This window comes from Trichomycterus rosablanca, chromosome 5 (assembly GCF_030014385.1).
Source record: "Trichomycterus rosablanca isolate fTriRos1 chromosome 5, fTriRos1.hap1, whole genome shotgun sequence".
In the NCBI taxonomy this organism is placed as follows: domain Eukaryota; kingdom Metazoa; phylum Chordata; class Actinopteri; order Siluriformes; family Trichomycteridae; genus Trichomycterus; species Trichomycterus rosablanca.
Window position 1 is genome coordinate 46,359,460 of NC_085992.1, and position 7,441 is coordinate 46,366,900.

The window sequence follows — 7,441 nt, forward strand, 5'->3', positions numbered from 1 at the left end:
TGAAAAATCAATTGTAACAGATTTAATCTCTAAGCGAAGTGTTTTGATTCTACTCAATGCTACAATCAGCTGAGCAACACTGACGTCATCATCCTGCGTCACGATCCACATTTCTGTCTAAAAGTTTCACCTTCAGGTTATAATTCAACAAAAAATGAATGCAATTAAATATATTAATTTAAAAAAATACAATGACTTATACAATTTAGACGTGTTGTTTTTACTAAATTGTTTGACAGTTTTCTTTACAATAGTGTGGTGTCAAAAACTCAACTTGCAACATACACCGATCAGCCATAACATTAAAACCACCTCCTTGTTTCTACACTTACTGTCTATTTTATCAGCTCCACTTACCATATAGAAGCACTTTGCAGCTCTACAATTACTGACTGTAGTCCATCTGTTTCTCTACATACTTTTTTTTCACCCTGTTCTTCAATGGTCAGGACTCTCCCAGGACCACTACTGAGCAGGTATTATTTAGGTGGTGAATCATTCTCAGCACTGCAGTGACACTGACATGGTGGTGGTGTGTTAGTGTGTGTTGTGCTGGTATAAGTGGATCAGACAGCAGTGCTGCTGGAGTTTTTAAACACCTCAATGTCACTGCTGGACTGAGAATAGTCCACCAACCAAAAATATCCAGCGAACAGCGCCCTGTGGGCAGCATCCTGTGACCACTGATGGAGGCTAGAAGATGACCAACTCAAACAGCAGCAATAGATGAGCAATCGTCTCTGACTTTACATCTTCAAGGTGGACCAATTAGGTAGGAGTGTCTAATAGAGTGGACAGTGAGAGGACAGCAGCGCTGCTGTGTCTGATCCACTCGTACCAGCACAACACACACTAACACACCACCACCATGTCAGTGTCACTGCAGTGTTATGAATGACCCACTACCTAAATAATACCTGCTCTGTGGGGGTCCTGACCATTGAAGAACAGGGTGAAAGCAGGTTAAAAAAGTATGTAGAGAAACAGATGGACTACAGTCAGTAATTGTAGAGCTACAGAGTGCTTCTATATGGTAAGTGGAGCTGATAAAATGGACAGTGAGTGTAGAAACAAGAAGATGGTCATAATGTTATGCTTGATCGGTGCAGAAGTAGCACAAAAAGTATAGATTTATTGCATATTACAGTGAACACACCATAAACCGAGCCATCCCGGGTAACGACTGACTTGCATTGATTCTGGTCCTCTATTTATCCTACCAATTTCACAAAGGTGGGCTCAGGTGAGTCTCTTTTCACCTACTCCTAATTCATGAACAAACATACAGACCCCAAATTTCATGTGAGCCATTCCATCTTGTCACTTGATTATGACATGGGCCCCTCTTTCTTACACTTTACAGTCCCCTACCTCTTGATTCTTATAACCCCAGGTTGAAAAACAATCTTCTACTCCCACAATAACTGAGTCCAGCTGATAGTAAATTTCTCTTCTCACTCATAGACTATACAAAAGCAGTACAGACTATGACCAAAGATAAACGCATCTGACAAATATATTGGTGATTTACCATATAGGTTATTACTCCAAAATGATGCACTCATATTGATTTAATCTTCAACTGAAAAGTCTCTTCAATAGCGATGGAACCTTATTCAATTTTTTACTTTAATTTTCATGCTTTACCACCGTTTTGCCTGGTCAGGTTCACGGCAGGTCCGGCTCCCACAGAATCAATAGTTGTAGAGCAGTAACACAACCTAGACATGACGCCAACCCATCACAGTGCTTATAAATCTTAGCATTGGGCAGCAGAGTGGCTTGGTGGGTAGCACTGAAGCCTAACAGCAAGAAGGTCCTGAGTTCGATTCCCAGGTGGAGAGGCCCGAGTTCTTTCTGTGTGGAGTTTGCATGTTCTGTCCATGTCTGTGTGGGTTTTGCTCCGGTTTCCTCCCACAGTCCAAAGACTGTGACTGTCTAAGATGACTGTGTTTGACTTGTGAACTGATGAATCTTGTGTAACGATTAACTACCGTTTTTGTCATGCATGTAACCAAAGTGTTTAAAACATGGTGTTAAAATCCTAATAAATAAAATAAATATTGCACCCATTTCTGTGGTGTATACTGATAATGAACTGGTTAACTCGTTAGATCAGTTCTGGTACTGCAAATGCTAATTACACTTGTTAGGAACCTAATTTTACCGTTTTCACTGTGTGCTTGTGTTTGGTTGAAATTTCAAAATGCTTGTAATAGCTCAGTGGTTAAGGTACTGGACTAGCAATCAGAAGGTTGTTGGTTCAAGCACCACCACTGCCAAGTTGCCACTGTTGGGCCCCTGAGCGCGGTCCTTAACCCTCAATTGGATAAAAGCGTCTGCTAAATGCCGTAAATGTAAATGTAAATTGTATACCAGTGTAGGGCAGTTGTAGCCTAGTGGATAAGGTACTGGACTAGTAACCAAAAGGTCGCTGCTTCAAGCCTCACCACTGCCAGCTTGACACTGTTGGGCTCTTGAGCAAGGCCCTTACCCTCAATTGCTTTGATAATATACTGTCACAGTACTGTAAGTCACTTTGGATAAAAGTGTCTGCTAAATGCCGTAAATGTAAATTGTATACAAGTGTAGGGCAGATGTAGTTTAGTGGATAAAGTACTGGACTAGTGGATAAGGTACTGGACTAGTAACCAGAAGGTCGCTGGTTCAAGCCCCACCACTGCCCTTGAGCAAGGCAATTAACCCTCAAGTGTAGGGCAGTTGTAGTTTAGTTTATAAGGTACTGGACTAGTAACCAGAAGGTCACTGGTTCAAGCCTCACCACTGCCAGGTTGACATGATTGGGCCCTTGAGCAAGGCCCTTAACCCTCAAGTGTAGGGCAGTTGTAGTTTAGTGGATAAGGTACTGGACTAGTAACCAGAAGGTCACTGGTTCAAGCCCCACCACTGCCCTTGAGCAAGGCCCTTAACACTCAAGTGTAGGGCAGTTGTAGTTTAGTGGATAAGGTACTGGACTAGTAACCAAAAGGTCGCTGGTTCAAGCCCCACCACTGCCAGGTTGACACGATTGGGCTTTTGAACAAGGCAATTAACCCTCAAGTGTAGGGGAGTTGTAGTTTAGTGGATAAGATACTGGACTAGTAACCAGAAGCTCGCTGGTTCAAGCCCCACCACTGCCAGGTTGACACTGTTGGGCCTTTGAGCAAGGCTCTAGTCTTAACCCTCAATTGCTTGGATAATATACTGTCACAGTACTGTAAGTCGATTTGGATAAAAGCGTCTGCTAAATGATGAAATTGTAAGTGCAAAAGCCGTTGTGTTGCGTAGGGGTGACAAATCTCGCGATATTTGTATTTTGTAACCACAGGAACGCAACCATCGCGATATTTGAAACACGGCCCAACCAGAGCGGTAGAGAGAACAGAGTGGCGACACTCCCATAGGGAACCGTTGGAAAGGGGGCGGGACATATTTTCTGTGCAGCTTCCGGGTTGTGGAGCTCTGTATAGTTCCAAACATCCCATAGAGCCCCATTCATTTCCACTACTTATCAAGCATTTTTAGCTGTTTGTTGCTTTGTTTTAAAAAAAATAATGAATTTGATGTCATTAATATACGTAATACTGTTATTATTTAGCATTTGCTCAGCACTAAATGTTACATGTTTATCTTAATTAATAGGTATAACTGAATTTAGCTTAGTCAGCTAAGCTAAATTATTGACACTAGAGTCTTTTCACCTAAAATTGATTAATTAAAAGTTGATTAATCAAGAGTCTTGTTACAGAAATGATAATAAAACATCAGAGCCATAATAAATCATTATACTTTTACTTTCATTCTTAAGTACATTTGAAGGTAAATTTAGTTTAGTACTTTAGTGGAGGTAAAGAGTATTTTTACTTTTACTACTACTTTTACTGGAGTAATATGTTACCTTGGATATCTCTACTTCAACTCAACTACATGGTTTGTGTACCTTGTCCACCACTTACATTAGACAAAATGAACTAGTGCATATTAATTATGAATTAATTCATGTATTACATGTAGGAATAAATTATTACTTACTCATGAAATAAGACATGAATTAATGCTATTTCATGTACCTGCACTATAATGTTAAAGGTATTGGTACGGTAGTGTGTTTATGAATCTGTTCATTCAGTGCAGGTAAACCTTATGAATCCAGCCACATGGCTTAGTGTTTAACCAAAATGATTATTATTATGAATCCTCAGGAAAGTGAAGGGAGATTAGTTTATGTAAAAAACAAAACATAAAAAACTGTCTAATCTCTGTACTGTATATTGTCTCTACTACTTAATGATATCGCATTATGTAATGTATGCTAATATAATGTACTGTGTGTTAACAAGAACGACCTATTAAGTCATTATAAACATCAATCTTCCACTTCATATACCAAATTGATATTAAAGCAGATGCAGTAAATGTAAACGCAGTTGAAAATACCCAGAAATTGTACAAATGTTTATTATTTACTGTTTAATATTTCACTCACTGCTGCCTGTCCCATATGAGAACATGACAGCGCCGGGTTTGTTTGGAACTATTGGAGGGTGACATGAACCACGTGACCGCGTAGCGGCGAGATCAAGGAGTGTCGCAACTCTCTCTAGGCTTGTTCGACTTAACCCGGCGCTGCGCAGACCGATCGCCGCCTGGCTCGGTACGGTGCATGCCGGTTAGTTTTTTTTGTCCGACTTGCGTCTGCGCCACCGGCGCGTCACGATGACAGACTGGTTATAATCTCGCGAGAGTGGGGCGGCTGCAGGCGGCGGAACAGGTCACTGCAGTTGCTCTCCACGGGCTGCGCTGCCTGAGAGACGGCTTGATGACGACAGAGCTTAATCCTCATTGGCTAGAAGCGCCGCTGAATCCTCTGGCGGTTGTTTCGTTTCATTCTAAAATGTAAATCTCAGTTTATTTGTCTTAAAGACCTGATATGTGCGAAATACTATCATGCTTTCTAGTAGCATGACAGTTTATTTTCGTACAAATTGCAACATATGTCATAATTATCATTCCATATCATGAAAAGACTCAAGTAGGCTACCTGATATTTCTTTAATGTAACAGATCTTTTTATCTTGATGTTTTTCTAGAACTTCTGATGGTTCTTGTCTTCTAATTTTATTAATATAAAGCAATCTAAATTGCTTTAATATTTTATATCTTAACTGTTTTAATACCACTATCACTATCACACTTTGATTTATTTTTCATTCTTCTCTGTAAACTTTGTAAACATTTTAAAATATGCTACATAAATAAAAATGTGTGGATGAGCATGGTGTCATGTTTCTTTACAAGAACCAAGGCCAGAAGGTAAGCTGTTCTGGAAGAACAAAACAATCTTGTTCAGATGATGATTGTGTTAAAAGATTCATCTTCAATAAACCACAGCCACTATTCATCATCAATGCCTAAATAACTGATGTGTCCATGCTCGAAGAAGCACAAACTTCTACACAATTGTACAATGTACTTATTAACCACATTATTCATTAGTGACTCATACTGGGCACATTGGTGAGCGTACTGAAGTTTACTGTTTAACAATGCATCTATAAAATACAGTGGTGTGCGAACATTTGGGCACCCCGGTCACAATTACTGTTACTGTGAACAGTTAAGCAAGTTGAACATAAAATGATCTCCAACAGGCATGAAGTTAAAGATGACACAAAAATTTTTTTTTGTTATGTCTCTATAATAAACTGCATCTTGGTTGTGAGGTTGTAGTGAATGCTGTATATCATCGCCTTGGTCTCCTGGCTCCAAGCAAACATTGTGTAGAATGCAACAAGCTGACACTGCTGAGCTGATGGACTGGACATTCCTCATGTGCAGGCATCAGAGTCTCCTAAACTTTGCTTTCAGAAATCCAGTGAGAATGATAGAATAGAACTGTTTCCTGTTCAAATATGCCAGGGGGTTGTTACAGTGTGGCTTCTGAATATGAATGTGGCATCCATCTACTGCACAGATAGTGTTTGGAAATCCAGCTGCTTGAAAGCCTAACAAAGAATTGTGCAGGGTTTGTCCTAAAGGACAGGAAATGTGGTGTGCCATGTGTGTATTTACCAGAGTACAAAACTCATGGAGATGTTTGGCAAGAGTGGATTTTGTGATACTGAATCGGTCTGAAATACCCCTATATGACTCCTGGTTCGAGTGTCCATAGACAGGCTAGGACACTCTTTGTCAGTGGCAATTTTATTTGCTGTGGATTCATATAGACAGGGCCAAACGTGTTTATAAGATCCTAAATAGTAAGTGAGAGAAAAGACGGTTATCATGATAACATTGAAACCATCTGGATGATTATGTGGCTTCCACATACTCTACGTACCTCCACTTGTCCTTTGGTGAGTCTGAAATGACCTCTAAATTCTGAGAGACTATAGAGGGGGACAACATCCTCTACAAAATGTTGTGTTTTTGGAACAAGCCTAAAGAAGGGTAAATGTGATTAATTCCTTACGTAGACAAAATAATTATATAGACCAGGGGTCCTCAAACTTTTTAACCAAAGGGCCAGATTACTGTTCTTCAGTGTTTTGGGGGCCGGACCGCAGGTGAAATAGTAAACACACCCAAAAAAGCTATTTACTACTGTATGTATACTGGATGTATTGTCTGTGCTTTGTATAATTGTACTTCATAATGGTAATGCAGAAATTGTATTTATTTCAATAATTTCCATTATCCTTCCTCATACAGTGTGAACTGTGAGTCTGCTTTTGCCTGACGACAGTAAGCATCAGGTTCCATATTTGTTACTGCCAGTCATAATAGCTAATAAATGTTGATCAGTGAGTCTGGATCTGGTTGGAGATTTAAGGTGTTTCAACTTCGAAAAAGTCTGCTCACAGAAGCATCGGGCCGTAGTTTGATGACCCCTGATATAGACAGTTTGGACTTTAAGCCACTTTGACACAATATAATTGCAGTCTATTTACCATATACACAACCATAATGATTAAGGTCTGATTGAGTGCACTTTATAATTTCCATCTGATTATTTTTGGAACACTTTTACATTGTTTATCACATTCACAGATTCTACCTTGAACAAACCATATATTTGGAATTATGTATTCTTACGTTTTCATGTGAAATGTTTTAATAGTCTTGAAAAATAGGCTACTTAGTTAAGGTCTATTTATTTAAATTGTTGTAGACAGATATTTAAATCTATTCATTAACATAAATATGTGTTTGATAACATGTTTGTTAGAACTTTTCTTTCTTTTTTTTTCAATCTACAATCTACAAGATAAATGAGTGATGAGTAAAACTATATTTATTTACAGAAACTTATTTTGACACTTTATGGTCATCTATATTCACCACTATGGATTTGGAAAACAAACGCTGGGCTTAACCTGCTCAATGATCAAGAATGTTTAGTTCGATTTCACGCAAAAGCAGAGCGATTTCTACTGCATTC